The sequence below is a fragment of the Macrotis lagotis genome, chromosome 5 (genome assembly GCF_037893015.1).
Source record: "Macrotis lagotis isolate mMagLag1 chromosome 5, bilby.v1.9.chrom.fasta, whole genome shotgun sequence".
NCBI lineage: Eukaryota > Metazoa > Chordata > Mammalia > Peramelemorphia > Peramelidae > Macrotis > Macrotis lagotis.
The window spans coordinates 56,604,231-56,625,426 of NC_133662.1; the positions used below are offsets into that span (position 1 = coordinate 56,604,231).

A 21,196-nucleotide genomic window follows, 5' to 3' on the forward strand; every position below is an offset into this window, starting at 1 on the left:
ACACGTTTTGGAGGGCCGCCATCCTCACCCACAGACACGCGCGCTCGCAGCGCCGTCCCGCGGCCCCTTCTCCGGGGAAGGCCGGGCTCGGCGCGCCCGCCGCCCGCTCCCGCTTCTCGCCGCGGCTTCCCCGCGGCCCGTCGGACGCGCGTCGAGCGGCCGCCCTTCGCGCTCTTTATTGACGCCAGCGCCCCGATCTCGCGAGAGCTCGGGCCGTCCCGCGCGAAGTCCCGCGCCATCTCAGCCGGAGCCCGAGGCTGAGGAAGGGGGCGGGGCGCCGGGCCGAGCGGGGTGGGGCCGAGGCTGTGCGTGGGGAGGGAGGGGGGGGCGCGGCGGCGGCGTCGGGACCTGTTGATCGCAGGTAACGCCGGGCTGGCCCCCGGGCTCCCTGGGGCGCCGGGGTGGCCGCGCATGCGCGCTGGCTGCACGACGGGGCTGGTGGCGGGGCGGCGGCGACCCACCGGCTCCTCCGCGGGATCCGCAGCGGCGGAGATGTGAGGGACCCCCGGGGGCGGGATGGTGTGGATCCGGGGCAGGGCCGCGTGCTCTGACCGGGACGAGGAGCCGAGCCGGGCCAGAGGTAATTGCCCCCCGACTGCTGCCGCCGCCCCGGGCCCCCCGCTTTGACAGCCCCTTCCTCCGAACCCGGAGCTCGGGGGACCCTCCCTCCGCGCTGGTGGCGCGGCTGCCCCTCGCTCCCCTATGATTTGGGGGGGCATCGGTCTGCCTTGTTCCTCCCTGTCATCCGTCTCCCATTCTCACTCACTCCCCTGCCTCCACGACCCTTTCCTCCCCTTCACCCCCCACCCACCCCGGGCTTTTTGCCCTCTCTTCATTGTTTTTGGTCAGTTTTTTTTTATCACCTTTTCTGCTCGAGCATCGCCTTAGCTTCTCACACCTTACCTTCCAGCCCCGTCCGTCCCGGTCTCCTGTGCCGCTGCCCCCCTCTGCCTCCCCATTCCAAGTTCACGCCTCCATTCATCCCTTGCATTTTAAGCCAGACCCCTCCTCAACTTCCCTCTTGCCCGTCCGCTCTCTTTGCTGGAGTTGTTGGGGTGCCCTTTGTTTGCTGCCTCTCAGGTATTTCTTTTCTTCCTCTCCGCATCCCCGGCGCTCAAATTTGGCTTTCCGTCTTACTCTTCTTTTCCTTGTTCTGTTGCAAATTGCTGATATTTCCCTTAATTAATTTTCTCTACTTGTTGGAATGGTCTCAGCCATGGGAGCGGTCTATGACTAATATTTAAGGACCCAAGCCGGTAATAAAGGTACATGTACGTAGGCTGCTGAAACTGTAAACTAACAAATTATGGTTGGGGAAAAGTTGACCCATCTCCAAAAAATACATTCCAAAACTATTATGAAGTCATTTATTGTTCTTGTTGAAGAGATGTTTAGTATTTTTAGCTGCTGTTTAATGATACGTAATTCATTATGTAAAAATACATAAGTGATTTGAATTGAGCATATCGTACATTTTGAGCATTTGGTGTTTTTTTTTATTAATCTTAAAACTATCTTACTGTTTCCTGGGATCAGTAAATAGCTGTTGTCCCTATTTAGTGTAAATGCCTTAGTTTGCTGGGAAAAGATGGAAGTTTGGGTAGTCAGAAAATAGATGTAAATATTTCTGAATTCTTTAAACAAGAGGCAGTACAACCTTTGAGTTCCTGTAGACTTTTGTTGTACAGTTAATTTTAAACTTTTTTTATAAAAATCCATCCTATAGTAAAAACAAAAGTAGAATACATAATTTTTGTAGCACTATATAGCTTGGGGGTTTTTTTTTTCAGTTTTTTCTTTAAATTTCTTTAATTTAGAGCCATTTGCTTTTGGTTAATGTTATTAGGCTTGAAGACTAACTACAACTACACATTTCATTTGGTAGTTTTAAGTGTTCTACAAACAGCATTTTTTTTCCTCAAAATACCTGTATAATGTAGGAGATAAATAATTTTGTTCCAATTTTAGAGAGAGAAATGCAAAAGGCAGAAAGGTTGGTTCTTTATAAAAAGAGACAAAATGAATCAGAGGCATAACTGAAATAAGTTGAGAACAGGTTTTCCAACCCATTGTTATTAAAACAAACATCTTAGAAGAACCAACTGCTATTATGTGTGGTGGAAGGTAGGGGACTCCTGAGTTTTTTAGGTTTTACTTAATATTAGGGTCTTTTGAGTTCATCTATTTAAACTGCCGTTCTGCAGGAAGCCATTCTCTCTAGAAAAGACATAGCCATCTTTACTTTTAAATATGCATAAAGTCATATACTCTTATTTCTTTTGCTGACATTTTATTAAGCAACCCCACTAATCTATAGGGATTACAGTGGAGTGACATAATGGGGCACAAAACTAGTGGAGATTTGAATTATAATTATGATTTATTACATAACTTTGCAGAACTTAATCTGTCTGTCTCAGTACCTGCAAAATGTAAATAATGATTGTGACTCACTAATCTCATAGTAGTTTGTGAAGGATAGCCAGTTAAATGAATTTAATGTGTTTATAGACAAAAAATGCTTTATGAGAGCTTAATAATAATGTTTTGAATTCTTAGAGTAGTATGTTAAACTCAAATGACATGTAGGTCAAGGTAGATTTTAAGTATTCATTTTTGATTCTGACAAAAAATATTTGACATAGTTCTTATGGAACTTTTAAATTTTCAGATATTGTGCTTTGTGGTGACAAAATTTTATCATTACAATTATGTGTGATTATTAGTTAATCACTCTGGTACTTAGAATTCAGACAGATGCATTCTTCATCCTCCAGGAGTTTACATTCGGTAGACATTCTTTAACTTTTGGCTTTTTCTTTCCTTTTGGGGGGGAATGTAGTTGAGGGACAGGGAAATGAGATTTCAGAAATGTGAGGTTTAAGTGAAAATGGAAAGTTGCCCTGGTTCTACTAGTCAAGACAGTCTACTTGAAAATTAAGTTGTGAATTAAGCTTTTTAGTTGTTTTTAAGGGCAAGGCAGCCTGTGGATAAAGTTGAAATAGGTGTTTATTTTGTTTGATAATGACAATTTAGAAGAAAGTGTAAAAGGAAAAATGCAAGAGAAGATGGGAAGAATTTTTGATGATTCCGTTGATTTTTTGATACATTATAAAGTTTAAATTGTTAAACTTGAAATTTTTTTTTTTTGCAATGTAAAAAAGTGGGACTATTCTACAATATTTGTCATTTGTAAAAACAAAATGGCACTAGAAATGGTGCAGGTTCTAAACTTTGAACCTTTAGTATGCTTGCTTATTAAAAGCAATAAACTTTTTAAAAATCCAATTTTTGTCTTTTTTTTTCCTTTCACATAGGTTCACCTGAATATTAACATCAGTGAAGTAGATATCAACTTTCTACTTTAGATATTGTGATCCCATTTTTTTAATCTGATCCATTATTTTGGTTAATATTATATAATTAAGTAGGGAGACATTTTGAATAACTTCTATCATCTTTTCATAATCATTATGAGATACTTCCTATATCCTGGATTCTCTTCTGAATTATGTCTCATAGGGAAGTCTAAACCTTACAGTTTTCTGGATGCTTCTATCTGCATACCAAGAATAGCTTGCTTACATACTCAACTATACTGCTAGTTTATTTATTTCTTTGAAATTTCTTTTAAGTTGGGTTTTTTTTTTTTGTTTTTTTTTAGGATTCACCTGTCCCTTTTGTGATTGTTTTTAGATGCTGTGGTATCTGTGACAACTGCCTTCTGTAATTTTCATAAGTTGCCAGTAAGTCATAGACTTCAATTAGAAGTACTGCTGACTGTAAACATCTCAGAGTAATCTACGCCCCAAGGTCAAAGCTTTAAATATAAGCTTGCCAGTTCTATATTGGCAAAGGTAAGGCAAATTTAAATCTGGCAAGCTTGTACTTTGCTCTACCATTACTGTAGTCTTCAGAGCAGAGAATGAGAGTCTTCAAAACCACCCTGATCTTTAATCACCATTGACCCCAAGAGAATCAAGGCTGGGTATTTAGTGTACCTAGGGGAATAAGAAACTAGTACAACTGTTCTCTTTTTCTGAGATTGTCATACATTTCCACTAAGTTAATGGCAAAGTAATATATTTCATAGTAAAGCATGATTTATTATCATATGCTTTAAAAATATAATAAAGTTAGCAGAGAAACTTCAGTTATTCATTGTGGGGGGGTCAGGCCAGGCGAGTGAAGTAGCAAGTAGAAATTTGATTTCTTTAATTGGAATAGGAACATTTTTTTTTCTCACCAACTTTTTAAAATCTAGTATTTTTGTGCACGAAGATACTGATATCGTCCATTTATTTGTCTTTTTTTCTTTCTAAATTTCAAGATGATCTTTTTGCTGAGACCTTCCTATCCACTAGGCGATTCTCTCCTCAAAGTCCTGCATCCTTTTATGTTGACCCCATTTGTATTGTACATTGAACTTATATTTTATATTATGGTCTAGAAAGCTGAGTTTAAAGTATTTTGGTGGATTTTTTTCTTTGCTTATTCTACATTTTTATTTATTTTTTCCAACTACATGAAAGATAGTTTTCAACATTCATCCTTTTGCAAGGCTTTGTTCCTTGGTTTTCTACCTCCCTTACTTTCCTCCCCCTCTCCGTGGCAGTGAACAATCTAATATAGGTTGTATGTGTACAAACGTGTTTATCATTTAGTCATGTTGTGAAAGAAGAATTAAACTAAGCGGGGAGGGATGAGAGAGAAAGAAACAACATGAAGAAGTTTTTAAAAAGTGAACATGAAATACTTTGTTCTGAATTCAGACTCCATAGTTTTTTCTCCGGATGTGGATGACATTTTCCATATGAGATCTCTCAGGATTTTCCTTGATCACTGAACTGCTGAGAAGAGCTGCATCCATCATAGTTGATCCTCTTGAAGTGTGGCCATAAATGTGTCCAATGTTCTCCTGGTTCTGCTCACTTCACTCAGCATCAGTTCATGCAAGTTTTTTCAGGCTTTTCTGAAGTCCACCTTCTCATGATCTCTTACAGAACAGTAGTACATTCATATATGACAATTTTTTTTCAGTCATTCCCCATTGATGGGCATTCCTTCAACTTGCCACTGCAAAAAGCTAGAAATATTTTTGTGCCTGTGGGTCTTTTTCCTTTTTAATGATTTCTTTGGAATATAGACCTAGTAGTGGTATTAGTGGATCAAAAGATAGGCACAGTTTGATTGTCTTTTGGGCATAATTCCAAATTGCAGTATTTTGAATGAAAATTCCCTCAGTATCATAGTATTTTACTATTTAGTAAAATAGTATAAGAAACTAGAAAAATCACAGTCAGTCAGATTGGGAAACATTTTTCTGGGACCGGAATTTTCAAAATATGGATTATGATGCTCCAGGTGTGAGACAGCATAATATACCCATATTCACCCTTTACTCCATATACTAACTATATAACTCTGGGCAAGGCACTTAATCTCTCAATGTCCTCAGCAACTCTCTTAAGATCATATGTTGCGGAACATCCCATACTAATAATTACCAAGGGAAGTCCCATACCAATAGTTCCCTACTAATGAAATAATAGGTCTGGACTAAAAAGTTGTTAGGGTGTTGTTTTTGTGGACTATCTTGATGCAGTTGTGACCATTTGGAAGAAATAATTTTTACTTACGCTGTAAGATCTCAGGGCAGTATTTTAGATTTAGGTTTAAGTATTTCTTTAAAGTCTACTGCCTCTAAGATGTTTGGAGTAGTTAATCTTGATTTGAGCAATATAGGAAAAAAAGGGCATGCAGCTAGCAACTCAGTACCTGTAAAGATAAAATTATTTAGATACAAAAACATTCTGGATTTCAATACAAGATAATTTATTTTATATATCATATGTTCCTGAAATTTTTTTTTCTAGGTTTTTGCAAGACAAATAGGGGTTAAGTGGCTTGCCCAAGGCCACACAGCTAGGTAATTGTTAAGTGTCTGAGGCTGGATTTGAATTCAGGTACTACTGACTTCAGGGCCGGTGCTCTATCCACTGTGCCATCTAGCCGCCCCCTGAAAATTTTTATTTAATTTTTGTAATCTGGATCCCCCCCCCACTAGTTTATTTTTTCAACTGAGTTTCTCTAGCTATTACCTAAACATAACATTTAAGCAGCTAATGATCTATAAATGTAACTCAGAAACTGCTATTAAAAGCCACTCCTAAAATTTACTTCAATACAACAGACTCTGTGTAGTTTCATTGCTACAACTACTCCTTCATACAAATCACAGATGATCCTTGCCTTCATCAGTTACCATGGACAAAAAGATTCATCACATCACAGGAGGATGATGATATTCCCTAAACCCCATTTGAGTGGTCCTCAGATATAGACAAATTATCCTTTACCAAACTTAACATTTAAGCCATTCCAGACTAGTGGGGCCTTCCATTTCTTGTGTTCTGCTGGCAAAATCTTTAAGAACTCAAGATTAACTCAGGATTCTCGTTATGCCAAGAGAAACCATTAGAGCAAGACTTTAGAAAACAATAAGATTTGTGTAATGCTTAGAATAATATATTCTTTCTGTGATTTTTGTTTGTAACTAACATTAGTGATTAAGGATTTAGAAGTTGTAGTTTGGAATTGATATTGATCATGTCAACAGGACCAAACTAATCTCTAATCTGTAGATGGCCAGAATAGAAAAGATCCAGCTAAAGACAGGAGAGTAAGAATCAAACGGAAGTTTAATTTCAAAGTGAATGAAATGGCTAGCTGCAAGGAAGCAGATTAGTTATATGTGCCGAGGTCCCGCCTCTATGGGGGTACCCGCCTTAGTGTGACTGAACCTTGATTTATATACTTGTGGATAGATAAAAGAGTCAAGCAGTGTAGTGTAGCAACAGTAGTGAGGCACAATAGCAACAGGCAAAGTTGTCTGGTGACAAAAAGTCTGCTTGTAACAGGGTTTCATGTCTAGGTCTCTTGGTGCTTGCCTGAGCTCAACGATTATCAGTTCCAGAAAATGAGCATGAAGGATTATTATGCCAAGTTCAGGACACAGCTTGCTTATTGGATCTTAGATCTGGGGGGAAAAAACATAATGTTTCCTAATAGAATAGGGACATAGTTGGGTATACCTAACATTCATAAAGAGCATTGTTTACGAAGTCCTTTTCATACGGTATCTTTTTTGAGCTCACAAAAAACCCTTTAAGATAGATTCTATGAGTATAATCTGTCCCATGTTTCAGATAAGAAAACTGTGACTTAAGAGAGGTTGTGACTTACCCTTAGTTATATAGGTGGAAAGTATTTACTAGCCAGTTGGGTGGGACTTGAACCCAGGCCTTTCTGATTCCATTCCAGAATTCTATGAAAGTACCTACCTTTTAGCATGGAAGCAAAATAGGATGGTAATCCCAAGCAAAAGGCCTGTCTCAATTTAACTGTTATTTAGGTTCTTGATGTTGAAAGTAATAGATTCACCTTTGATTCTCAAAAGCATTTATTATGCTTTATTAGAACTTCTTTCCGCTCCACCAGAATATGTATATATAGGCTTACATCATAGCAACAACTACATACCTTCATAAGGCACTGTGTACCAGGTACTATATAAATATTGGAAATATAAACTTCAAAGAACTTATTAGTCTAATGGGGAAGACAAAATGCAAAAGGAAGTTCAAAATTGGGGGTGAGAGGAGGAAAAGGAACCTAATACAGTAACATAATAGACAAGTCAGAAAGTCCCAGAATAGAGTAGTAAGGTGGAAAATGGTGATAAATTATAATGTGGCAAGATTAAAATTCTCCTTCCTCCTCATTTTGTTAAACAAATAGCACTAAAACTCTTACAAGGAGGGAAGAGAGATATGAAGAATCTTCTTTTTTTCCATTTCATTTTTCTAAGAATTACTGTAACTAGTGTGAATCAGTGTGAGTAGATTTGGTTGACAGAAATTGGAGCTGTTGGGCTTAGTTTGATATAGTGCAATGTGGGGAGCAGGTTTTCTGCTCATTTGACTCTGTTAAACACAACTGGTATTGGAGTGAGTTCAGTCAGTCAATGAACATTTTTTGTCTTCAATATTTTGTCTTCAACTATGCTTAGTGCAGAGGATCAAAAAGGAACCAAAAAGATCCTCCACCCTTATGAGGCTCTCAATTTAATTGGGGAAACAAGAAGCAACTAAATATGTACAAACAAGTTAGATACGGAATAAATAGGAAATAATTAACAGAGGGGAAAACATGGGAAAAGACTTTTAGAAGATGGGATTTTAGTTGGAGCTTAAAGAAAATCAGGAAAATCAGTAGACAGAGATGAGTAGGGATAGTACTACAAACATGGGAGGCAGACAGAGAAAATGCTTGGAAGTGAGATATGGACTGTTTTGTTCCTGGAATTTTAAGGAGGATATTATCCCTAGATTGAAGAGTTCATGGCAAGAAACAAGGTGTAAGAATACTGAAGAAGTAGGAAGAGGCTGGGTTATGAAAAGACTTTGAATGCTAAAAGAGATTTTGTGTTTGATCCTAGGAGTGATAGGAAAACACCAGAGTTTATTGAATTGGGGTTACCAGGGGATGACATAGTTGAACCTGTATTTAAGGAGAGTTACTTTGGTTGGAAGGGTGGATTGGAATGAATAAAGTCTTTAGGTAGGTAGATCCACCAGTAGTCTACTGCAATAGTCTGGGTGTTAGGGGCAGCTAGGTGGAGTAGTGGATAAAGCACCGGCCCTGGAGTCAGGAGTACCTGGGTTCAAATCCGGTCTCGGACACTTAATAATTACCTAGCTATGTGGCCTTGGGCAAGCCACTTAACCCCTTTTGCCTTACGAAAAAAAATAGTCTGTGTGTTAGGTAATGAGGTGCACCAGGGTGGTAGTGGTGTTAAAGGAGAGAAGGTTATGTATTCAAAAGATGTTGCGAAGGTGAAACTCACAGGCCTTAGCAACAGATTGGCCATGGTGAATGAAAGATTTTGAGGAGGGTGACACCTAGGTTGTGAGCCTGGAAGATAGTGTTGTTCTCCATAGTAATAAGAAAAGTATGGGAGATGGGAAGAAGGAGGAGAAGAATTGGGAGAAAAGAGAATGAGTTTGAGATGTTTGACAAGGAGTTAGAGATGTGAAATTGGAGGTCAGCAGAGAGCTTAGTTAGGATTGGTAGATTTGAGAATTGGCATAGGGATGCTAATTAAATCCGTGGGAGCTGATGAGATCACCAAGTGAAACAGTATAGAAAAGAGTAATGCGCAGGAAGGAATTCTGTAGGACATCAGTGATGAGAAGGCTTAATCCAGCTAGAAAATGTGTCAGATGTCTGCTTTAGACAATAACTTCCGACAGCCCTGGATGCTCAAGGCACACTATTGTAAAATCTATATAATTACTTGACTTTTGTAACATTGACCAATCACTTCATGATACTAGGGAAAAGAGAATTAGATTTTATTAAGGATAAATATCATATGTTTTGCCACTTGGAATAGCACAGTTTGTTTAGTGGGCCAATTCAAAGTTAGATACCTTATAATTTTTTACCTACCACTCAAGTAGTTCAGAATTACTAAGGTATACTCACTGGGCTGGAATTAATGCCATTAAGTTCACATAGGATCCCGAGCCTACCATTTATCATAGCTGGAATCCATGATACTCAGGTTTCTGAGTATTTTATCAATGGTCAGAATTAAGTAGAACATGAAATAATATGTAAGAAGTGGTCAGTCAGAATGGTAGGAAGTAATACAATTCTCACATGCCTATTTTCTGTTAATAGAACTTCTGTTGGACTCTGGCTAAGTGGAAGTTTGTACCTCAGTGGCAGGGATCCAGACAATACTAGTATTCAAGATGTTTAAGCTGTACTCTTCAACTTTGACTGCAATTGGAGTTAATTACACATTAGCAGAAAACTTAGTAGCCACAACCATCCAGGCAAATTCATCCCAGACAGATGTGGACAAGCCTTTCAAAAATAGTTCACTCAGGGAGAGCGGAGCCAAGATGGCAACAAGAACAGAACAGATTGTGTCTTGGGTGCTCTCTCATAAATCTTGGAAACTAAGGACTCTGACTAAATTTTTGAGAGACAGAACCCACAGAGGGACCCAGTGAGGCAGTTCTCCTACTCAGGGTAACCTGGAAAAGAGCAGAAAGGCTCTGCTCCCCAGGGTTGGCAGGGCAGCCCGCCGGAGGGGTGGCTCACCAAAGGGAAAAAACTTCAGCCTCCTGGAGGAAGCCCCGAGGTGCTGGGAGCCCAGCTCACAGCAGCCGGGGAGTTTCCTGATCTACGCCCTGGGAACATCGGGCACAAATTGGGGGAACAGTGGGGGGGGGAACCTCTGCCAGAGCAGCACGTGAAGCCCAGCCCTCAGGGCACACAGCAAGCAGCCCAGATCCAGGAAACAGAAGCAGGCGGAGCCAGTAAGCAGGAGCCCAGGGCATGAACCCATTGAACCTAGGGAGAGGAGTGAAGGGAGACTGCAGAGCTCTGTCCTCTGCCCCTGGAACAGGACTCTGGGGCTCTGACCACATTCAGATCCTGATTGCAGTCTAGGCTCCCCCCCCACCTCAGCCCCAGAGAGGGGCACATATGGTCATTCACAGACCAGGAGGGAAGACAGAGCCTCACACACTGAGATCCTTGTGGGAGTGTCCCAAAAGCTAAGGAAGCACCCCCAAAACAGGCTTAGGCTGGGAAAATGAGCAAGCAGAGAAAAAAGAGGAACACCATTGAGAAATATTTTGCATATGAGCCCAAGAAGGATCAAAACACTCAGTTTGAAGATGAAGAAGCATAAGCTCCTGCATCTAAAGACTCCAAGAAAAATAGAAATTGGGCTCAGGCTATGACAGAGCTCAAATAAGACTTTTGAAAATCAAATGAGGGAATTAGAAGAAAAACTGGGAAAAGAAATGAGAGAGATGCAGGAAAAACATGAAAATGAAGTCAGCAGCTTAGTCAAGGAAATCCAAAAAATGCGGAAGAAAATAGCATGCTAAAAAACCAGCTTAGGTCAAATGGATAAAACAGTTCAAAAAGTTATTGAGGAGAAGAATGCTTTAAAAAGCAAAATTGGCCAGATGGAAAAAGAGATAGGAAAACTCTCTGAGGAAAACAAATCCTTCAGACAAAGAATAGAACTCAGGGAGATTGATGAATTTACCAGAAATCAGGATTCAATACTCTAAAACCAAAAAAAAAAATGAAAAATTAGAAGAAAATGTGAAACATCTCATTGAAAAAACAACTGATATGGAAAACAGATTTTGGAAAGATAATTTAAAAATTATTAGAATACCTGAAAGTCACGATCAGGAAAAGAGCTTCAACATCATTTTCTAAGAATTACTACAGGAAAATTGCCCTGATATACTAGAAGCAGAGGGCAAAATAGAAATGGAGAGAATCCACCGATCCCCCCGAGAAAGAGATCCCCAAAAAACCAACCCCTAGCAACATTATAGCCAAGTTCCAGAACTCCCAAGTCAAAGAGAAAATATTACAAGCAGCCAGAAGGACACAATTCAAATATCGTGGAGCTGCAGTCAGTATCACACAGGACTTAGCAGCAACTACATTGGAAGCTCATAGGGCTTGGAATACAATATACTGGAAGGCAAAAGAGCTTAGAATGCAACCGAGAATCAACTACCCAGCAAAACTGAACATCCCCTTCCAGGGAAAAAGATGGACTTTCACTGAATCAGGGAAATTTCAAATGTTCCTGTTAGAATGGCCAGAGCTGAACAGAAAGTTTGATCTTCAGATACAGGACTCAGGTGAAGCATAGAGATTGGAGGAGAAGGGGAAAATATGAGGGACTTGATGATGATGAACTGCATGTATTCCTGTATAGAAAAATGACACTGATAATACTCATGAACCTTCTCAGTTAATAGAGCAGGTAGAAGGAGCTTTTATAGTTGAAGCACAGGAGAAAGCTGAATTTGAAGATAAAATATGGAGTCCATAGGAAAAAGGGAAATGTAATGGGAGAAAGAAAAAGAGGGGGAATAGGCCAAGATATTTCACATAATAAGATTTTTCTTTATTACAATGAGCTATTGTAATGTTATGGAAGGGGGGAAGGCAAGGCGGAATGAGGGAATCTTCGCTCTCATCAGAGGTGGCTAGGAGAGGAAACAGCATATATACTCAATGGGGTATAGGCATCTGGAGTAAGAAGCGGGGGGGGGGGGGGGACAGGGGGAAGGATGGACCGTGGTGGGAGAGTGGTCAGATATAACACATTTTCTTTTTTACTTCTTGCAAGGGGCTGGGATTGGAAGGCCTGTCCCGGACCATAGGGCCAGGTGGATGCTGGGCCTAAGGGGTGGTGTGGGGGCTCAGGGCCTCTTGGCCCCAGGGCCAGGGATCTGTCTGCTACGCCACTCAGCGACCCTACAGCAGAGTCAGAGTGAAAGGAGAGAGAAAATATAGTGCATGGTAGTGGAGAAATAAGAAAGGAGGGCGTTGTGATCAGCAATGGCAACAGTGGAAAAATATGGAAATAACTTTTGCCATGGACTTATCATAAAGAATGTGATCCACCCATGATAGAGTTGTTGGTGTTGGAACAAAGATTCAAGCACACTTATTATTATTATTATTATTATTTTGGGAGGGGAGGTGCAGGGCAAATGGGGCTGGGTGGCCTGCCTGGGCCTGCATGTCAGGGTTACCGTTGGGTATCTGAGGCTGGATTTGGACCCGGGTGCTCCTGGCTCAAGGGCCAATGCTCTGTCTGCCACCCAGCCACCCCTACTATTATTGCTATTTCATTTTGGGTCTTTTTTTCCCTTTTTTTAGTTTTTGCAGGGCAGTGGGGTTGGAGTGGCTTGCATGTCATGGCTGGGTGATTGTTGGGTGTACAGGGCCAGATGTGGGCTCAGGTGCTCATGGCTCCAGGGCTGGTGCTCCATCCATTGCGCCACCTGGCCATACCTACAACTATTACTATTATTATTTTTTTAATTTTAAAAATAGTTCACTCATAGGAGGAATATTCCACATCAAATTTTGGTTGAAGGTTCACAGGGACCTAATATAATCCTCCACATTCATTTTCATTTCCAAGAAACTTGGAACTTTGGATATTTTTTACTACTCGTCTGTAAAAAATGAAAGGGGTTTAGACTATCTTTTTTAAGTTCCTTCCAGATCTAAATTTTATGATTCCACCACACACCACATAGAGGATATTCTAGACGATTCCTATCTTTTAATTATTGGGTAAAGAAAAGTGATCTTGAATCTGGGGAACTCTTTGACTAGTCACATACTAAAAGAAACTTGAATAAATTAGGGGTACTCAAACTTTTTATGTGTTAAGAGATGTTTGCTTGTTGTTTGTGTATGCTCTCATATTATGATATTTCAAAAATAAGTGAGGAAATACTGAAAAAATTAATCATAACAAAGAATAACAACTTTTTATTTTCTTTTCCCTCACTTTTTTACCTGTGTTGACTTTATTTGAATCTTTGAATTTTTATATATATTTTTATATATTATATATATATTATATATTATTTTGACTTTGCATTCTTCACAAAGTAGTATTTCATGTAATTTGTCCCAAAGTTTCTCTGAGGCAGTAATATTATTTCTTGTGATGGGGTAATATTTATTCCATTATATCCACATACCATTTTTCATCCTCATAATTCTCAAGTACATATGTTGTGTCTAACTTTCTTGTTATCACAAATAATGCTTCTATGAACATTTTTGTATGATTGGATTTTTCTTTTGTTGCTCTTACTAATTTCCTTTGGAGTATGTTCTGGTAGTGGGATCTCTGGGCTTAAGGGGTTTAAACAGCTTCACAGCTTGTGTACTTTCTTTCCCTTTTCTTGTCAATAATTAGAAGTTTGCAATCTCTAAACCATTCTTGACTTTTCATTTTGTATAAACTTTAGAATGTCAAGTCCTTTTGAGGGCAGGGACTGTTTCTCTTTTGTTTTAGTATCTTTAGCACTAGACCCAATGCCTGGTTCATAGTAGGTCCTGAATAAATGATTGTTAATTGATTCTTCCTTACCCCAGGTATCCATTCAGTTGTCAAGTCATTAATTCTACCTATTATTCTATTAAGACTTGTCTTAATTCTCCATCTTCTCCATTCACACAGCTACCACACTAGTTCCGCCCCTCATTACCTCTTGCAATAACCTGGTGGGTTTACCTACCTCAGGTTTATTCTCTTCCAAATCCATCATTGATCTGACTATGTCACTCTCTTTTCTACACATTTAACTCCTCGAACTCCCTCTTACCCGAAATATAAAATATAAAAATTCCTCTTCACAACTTGATTTCAGTCTTCCTTTCTAGCCTCAAACATTGCTGCTTCTTGTCATGTATTTTTGTGATCCATCAAACTTGCTCTCTTATGGGCTATATTCTTTCCTCACCTTTGCATCTTAGAAATCTAGTTTACTAAATAAGTTCACTCAGTTACCTCCTATATAAGACCTTGCTTGATTTACAGTTTTAGGGCCTCCCCTCCTCAAATTACCTTGTATGCCATATTTTGTATATATTGCTTTTATTTGAATTTAAATGTATTCATATCTCTTCTCTACAGAATGTAAGCTCCCTGAGAGAAATGGCTATATAATTTGTTTCTTTTGTTACCCCCCCCAGTGCCTAATATAGTGCCAGACACATAATAAATGCTTGTTGATTAATTGATTGATTGTCCCTACTTATTTCATCAATTCCTTTTCTGTATCATTTTATCTTCCTCAAGCACTCACATACATACTTACATCATCTTTTTCTGTTTTAAAAATTTTAATCTCGCATTTGTGTGTGTGCAGTATTCATATTTTTTACATTAGTAGAGTAAGTAGGAAAGGAGATTTGAGTAGAAGACATAATAAAAAGCTTAGAGAAGACTTGGAGAAATCTTTAAAGAATCTTGAATGTGTATTTATACGTTTGTATATGTGTGTGTTTATATAAAATTATATACACAATATGTCTGTATATACATATATGTATATTTACTTATAAAGGATTTCTAATTTCAAAGTCATACATAATACCATTAAGCATTTCTTTTTTATAGCTTTTATCAGGAATTAAGTGAACCTGTAAACTCATTAATGAATATTTACTCAACCAAAACAAATCTCAACTTATCTGTGTCTTCTCAACTGAATCTGATTCTTATCATTGTTTTTCCTTCTATCCTCCACAGTCTGCTGAAAGCAACCTTCTAGGTCTTTCTGTATTTTATGGTAAAAAACAACATGTTTAGATCATCTATCTGTTATCCATTTCTCTTACCACGTGACCAACTCATATCTTTTTCAAATCTTTATTTTCTTATTACTTCCTTTGTATAATTAATAATTGGAAATACATTATAGTCTTACAGCTACCATACTTCTCTTTCCTTTGTGTCACCTGTCACAGGTGTTCTCAGATATGTATCTCTTCACAGCAGATGATTTATTTTTTAAAATAGGTCTTTGCTCCAATAAATAGCCTAAGATAATTAAAAGTGCAGTGCCACTTCCCAGATGCTCTCCAACATACTTCACTCCTCCTACACAATTCTAGGCCTAGCTCATTGTTGACATTTGTTCCAGTCACAAGAATAGGGCTTTTGATGTCCAAACTTATATGGACTTATTATCCAGGTACATATCATGGTCTGGATAAGAGACATTATTTATTTAGATAAATCTCTTTAATATAGCTGTAGTCCCTGCGATATTTGAGGACTTGTATACCTATAGAATTTGGAGAATCTCATTATTTATAGAAATTATTTCTCCATTTGGATTTTGTATAAAATGCTCATGAAAGTGCTAAATTGAGCATACACATCTTAACTGTTTTGTACCTGATGTTAATAATCAAGGTTGTTTCAAGGTTATCTCTGTGGTTACATTTCTATATATGGAAGTTTTAAAAACTTTTATTACAGTTTTTTTCCAATTACATGTGAAGGCAATTTTTTTAAAATTTTGAACTCCAAATTTTCTCCATCCCCTCTCCCCAAAACAATAAATAAATTGGATAGTTTATATATATATATATATATATATATATATATATGTAATCATGTAAAACATTTCCATATTAGATATGTTGTGAGAGAAGAAAAAAAGACTAAAAGGAAAAAAAATCACATCAAAAAAGTAAAATTAGTGTGCTTCAATTTTCATTCAGTCTACATAAGTACTTAATCTGAATGTGAATAGCATTTTCCAGCTTGAGTCCTTTGGAATTGCCTTGAATCACTGTATCACTGAGAAAAGCTAAGTTATTCTTAGGTGATCATTGCAGTGTTATTGTTACTGTGTGCAATGTTTTCTTGGTTCTGTTTACTATCTACTTTACTTCAGTTCTTGTTAATATTTCCAAAATCTGATTGCTCATCATTTCTTAAAACAAAAGTCTTCCATTACAGCTTATTCAGCCATTCTCCAAATAATGGCTATTACCTTAATTTCCATTTCTTTGTCACCATAAAAAGAGCTGATAAAAATTTTTTATACATTTGGGTTCTTTTACTTTTTTTAAAATGATCTCTTTGGAATACAGACTTAGTGGTATTGCTGGATCAAAAGGAATGCAGTTTGATTACACTTTGGCCATAGTTTGTGATTTCTTTTCTCAAGGAGTCTTAATTTATGCATGAAGTTTCCTTATTGAAGAAGGTTCTATAAGACAACATTCCACTTCTGAGTTAAATGCTTTTGTTGTGGACTTTGTTTTTGCTCCACTTTATAGATAGCTGTGTAAATATAAAGATTGGTCTTGGGGCGGTTAGGTGGCACAGTGGATAGAGCACTGGCCTTGGAGTCAGGAGTACCTGAGTTCAAATCCAGCCTCAGACACTTAATAATTACCTAGCTGTGTGGCCTTGGGCAAGCCACTTAACCCCATTGCCTTGCAAAAAATAAAAAATTAAAAAATTAAAAAAAAAGATTGGTCTTAGGTAAATCATTTGTGAAAGCTTGTCTGTCTCCTTACATTTCTATTAAAGATCCTTTTAATACATCTATAGATAATTTTTATACTTTGGGGAGGGAGTTGCAAGGCAGTGGGGGGGGGGGTTAAGTGACTTGCCCAAGGTCACACAGCTAGTTAAGTGTCTGAGTTCAAATTTGAACTCAGGTGGTCCTAACTCCAGGGCCAGTGCTTTATCCTTTGTGCCACCTAGCTGCCCCAATAATTTTTATACAAATTTGAAAGGAAATATATGAGTAGATAGCTATTGATGCTTTTTCAGTAGCCATAGATATTACTGTTGTCCATGTTTTGTGTCTTTCCTAAAATAGCTTAGAAAATGATTCTTCAATACTTTGAAATGATGATGCCCCCACATAATTTATCATTGTATACTTAGCCACTTTTGCCTAGTTCATCTTAAGGTAGGATTATAGATTTAAAATGGAAGGGACATTAAAGGTGATTGAGTCCAAGCACCCCTTGTTTTATACATGAGGAAGCTGAGATCCAGAGAGGTTAGGTAATTTGCCCAAGGTCACATAACTGGTAAGTTTCTTTGAAAAGATTCAAATTACTTCTTTTTGTACTGATAATGAAAACAAATAATTAAACATACATTGACAAATTTGTTCCATTTCCTATTTGTTATTCTACCAGTTTCATTTAATTTTGGGGATGATGTGCATTGTTTCTCTCACCAAACTTTCTGTAAACTTTTTGCCTTTGCTATTTTAAAAGGCAATACTAATAATCTTCCTCTATTCTCCTCAAGATTCTAAATCACTGTTATTCTTGGCTTCTACTTTCTCACTACATCTTAAGGAGTTTCAGGTATTTGCTGACAGAGGCAGTTTATGGACTCTGTAAAAACAGACACCACAACAAAGAAGCTATTATCAATGATAATCAAATTCAGTATATCTTTTCCATTTTACCATTTTTCAGCATTATTTTGTTTGAATAGATAGGTTAAAACTATTAATGTTTTCAGTTTTTTTTTCTTTTAATTTGGTATTGATTTTTTAACTGCTCTAACTCTAGTGAATGGACTGATTTTAAAATTCATAATATGACTTATACATCAATAGCCAGTCATTTCCTATTATCTATCTATTTAAATATAGTTCATATCCCCATTCAGCTTCTAGCTCTCATAGAGAATCACTGAATCATGGGGTGGCTATGTGGCATAGTGGATAAAGCACCGGCCTTGGAGTCAGGAGTACCTGGGTTCAAATCTGGTCTCAGACACTTAATAATTACCTAGCTGTGTGGCCTTGGGCAAGCCACTTAACCCCATTTGCCTTGCAAAAAAAAAACCTAAAAAAAGAATCACTGAATCATATTTATGATATTTCAACATGAGACTTATGATTAGCTTTTTTTTTTGTCTTATTTATTAAACCTTAGCTATATTTCTAGTATATTTTTCACTATTTTCTATTATCCTCATTTTGTTGTTAAAGACACCAAATATCATAGTACATCATATTCTAGTCAAATTATTGGTGAAAATTTCAACTTTTTCATTTTCTTCAACATGTTGATGTTTTGACTTTATTTTGAACTTTTTGCTTATGCTTATCATAAGCACTTCAAGGTGAGGGAAACAAGTGAAGTTTCTTTGAGTGCTCTATAAAACCAACTTTGCCAACACCATTATTTTGCTTGTCTAAAAATAATTTATAAGCCAAAAAAAAGAGGGGACAGCTAGGTGGCACAGTAGATAGAGTACCAGCCCTAGAGTCAGGAAGACCTAAATAATCTGGTATCAGACACTTAATAATTACCTAACTCTGACCTTGGGCAAGTCACTTAACCTCATTGCCTTGCAAAAACCAAAAAGAGTAATTTATAAGATATCCTTTCATTTGGCTGAAACTTGCTAAATTTCTTCTATTTATGAGATGATCAGTAAAATGTTTGGATGATTCAAGTGATATCTTGCATTTTTAATCATCAGACATAAGCAGAGTTTATAATACCTACTTGCTAAGATAATGCTTATAAACGCTTCTTCCCCACTTTTCCCACTACTTTGCCACTATGAAATTGGAAGAGAGTTAAATTCAGAGAGGTATTTTGAATTTTTCATTGTTTGATGGTTTGCTATAAACTGCACACTTTATGATCTATGTACTGCTGAGAATTCTCTGTGTACTTAGCTAGGTTGGTTCTCTTGACAGACTCAGACAGAATCTGCACTTGAGATTTTCTAGCTCACATAAACTCTTGCAGACCTCTCACTGCACTGGTAGAGCTTTTGATCATTCAGTATCAGTTCCACAATAGGATGAAATGTCAGAGTAGGATTTAGTGAAGGATAAGAATTAAAATATAGGGTTTTTTCCCCAAAAGAAACTAGAATATCAATTTTTCTTTTTTTTCCTACCACTCCTTTTATAATACTAATTTTTCTTCCTTTACTATAGGTATACTTTATTTTAGAAAGGAAGAAGTAGAAACTTTGGAGATTGAATAGGGAAGAAAAGGCATTGCAAATCAATTTGCTCTTTCTTAGAATTGGGTATATAGAAATAAAGTTACAAACAACATGATGCCAGACTTGCTCCCCTCCTTTTAAGCATCCTGGATGAGAGACTCAGAGATTAGAAATGACTTAGAGGTTTGCAAAGTTGGGTGGTAGGCAAAATTGCATCCAAATTAACTCTTGAGAATAAGAGAGACAAATAATGCCAAAGTTAGTGTCAGCGTTCACAATGCCAGGAAGGTCAAATTTTCACTTTGTCACATGAAATGTTAATTGTTTTACCATAATCCTGATTAAAAAAACAAGTTTGTTTATTTTAAAAATAAAAATAGTGTGAGAAGCTTGAAATCATTTGGGAATGAAGGGGAGGAGGCGACATGAATTGAAGTTTGTTATTTTGTAGGAAGCACCACAAAAAAAAAATGACTAGTAGGCTATAGGAATATTCTTTCTAGATGTAAAAACACTTTACAGTTGTATTACTTTAAACAAACAAGTGCATCATGTATAAAAATTCAGATTTATTTTTCTTCCTCCTTCCCAAAGAATTGTCAATAGATATTTGCTTTCTAAAAGTCTTCATTTTACAAAAAGATCCACCATAATGTTCCTTGAAATGTATCAGGAATCATAAAGATTTTAAAATATTGACTTTCAGTTTATATAAAACTTTAGGAATGCACAGTCTGCTTAAAGTAAGATGTACCTTTATGGATAACACTAATGCCATTTTACATTTTAATATTTATGCCTATACAAAGCTTTTATGTCATTTCATTTTTGTTATTACAACAGTAGTGTAAGATAAATGGTTATGCACCCCCTTTTTTATAGATGAAGAAATACAAACAGAATAAAGTACAGAAAACATTTAGTTAAGTTCCTGATATATGTATATAACTCTTCTGGCTACCAGAAGAAATAAAAAGTTTTTATCATTTATAGGTTTATAGTCAGAGTTATATAACATGCATAGCTATAATAAACAGTATTGCATGACACATCAGTGGAGTTATAAAACAAAATGCTATCTGAGCTTTGAGAAAGAGAGCCAATTTAGAGAAATTGAAAGTCCTCTAGTGGAGAAGGCATTTGAGCTTGGGGAGGATGTTCAGTCATAAGACATAGCTGAGCAAAAGGTATGACAATGAGAGTGTAGTGTTATGTTTGTGGAACTTAAAATTGTTCAGTTTGACTATAGTGTAGAAAGTGGGACATTTGAGAAATATTTGAGAACAGTTGAGGGCCTCAAGTAAACAGGCCAAGATTTTAAGCTTTACTGGGGAGGTGATAGCAAGACAGTAAAGATTTTTGAGGCAGATATATAACCAGATCTATGTTTAAATTATTTTGTCCACAGTATCTTCATACTAGTTTAGAGTCTTAGAGGACTGTTACAAGGCTTTTGCCATTGTAATACTAGGATTACAGTGGGGCTAGAGAGCTGTTGTGGAGATACAATAACTGACTATATGAAAGATAAGATAGAAGATTCAAAGAAAACCCAAGATTGCAAAAGTTGGGAGACCAGATAGATGAAAGGTGATACCACATACAGAAATTGTGAAGGTAAAAGAAGGAACAGATTTGGAGAGAAAAATAATAGCTGCAGTTTTAGACCTTGAGTTGAAAATATAAATCTGGAAATCAGAAGAAGAAAGAACTGGAAATAAAGATTTCAGGGGTATCTTTATAGAGGTAATAGGTGAATCCACCGAATGAATCTCATTTTCAGGAGAGTAGGAACTTGATAACAGA

General features: G+C 37.5%; 1 protein-coding gene across 5 annotated transcripts in view; it reads left to right on the forward strand.

The window, feature by feature from the left end:
* The first annotated feature begins 323 nt into the window (after positions 1-323).
* Positions 324-21,196, forward strand: part of FAM135A (family with sequence similarity 135 member A) — a 115,881-nt gene continuing 95,008 nt past the window's right edge. For 4 of the 5 annotated variants that reach the window (XM_074237300.1, XM_074237303.1, XM_074237302.1 and 1 more), the window contains exon 1: positions 372-580. The gene's annotated coding sequence lies outside the window, so the exon portion shown is untranslated. The other variant, XM_074237301.1, reaches the window with a different exon arrangement.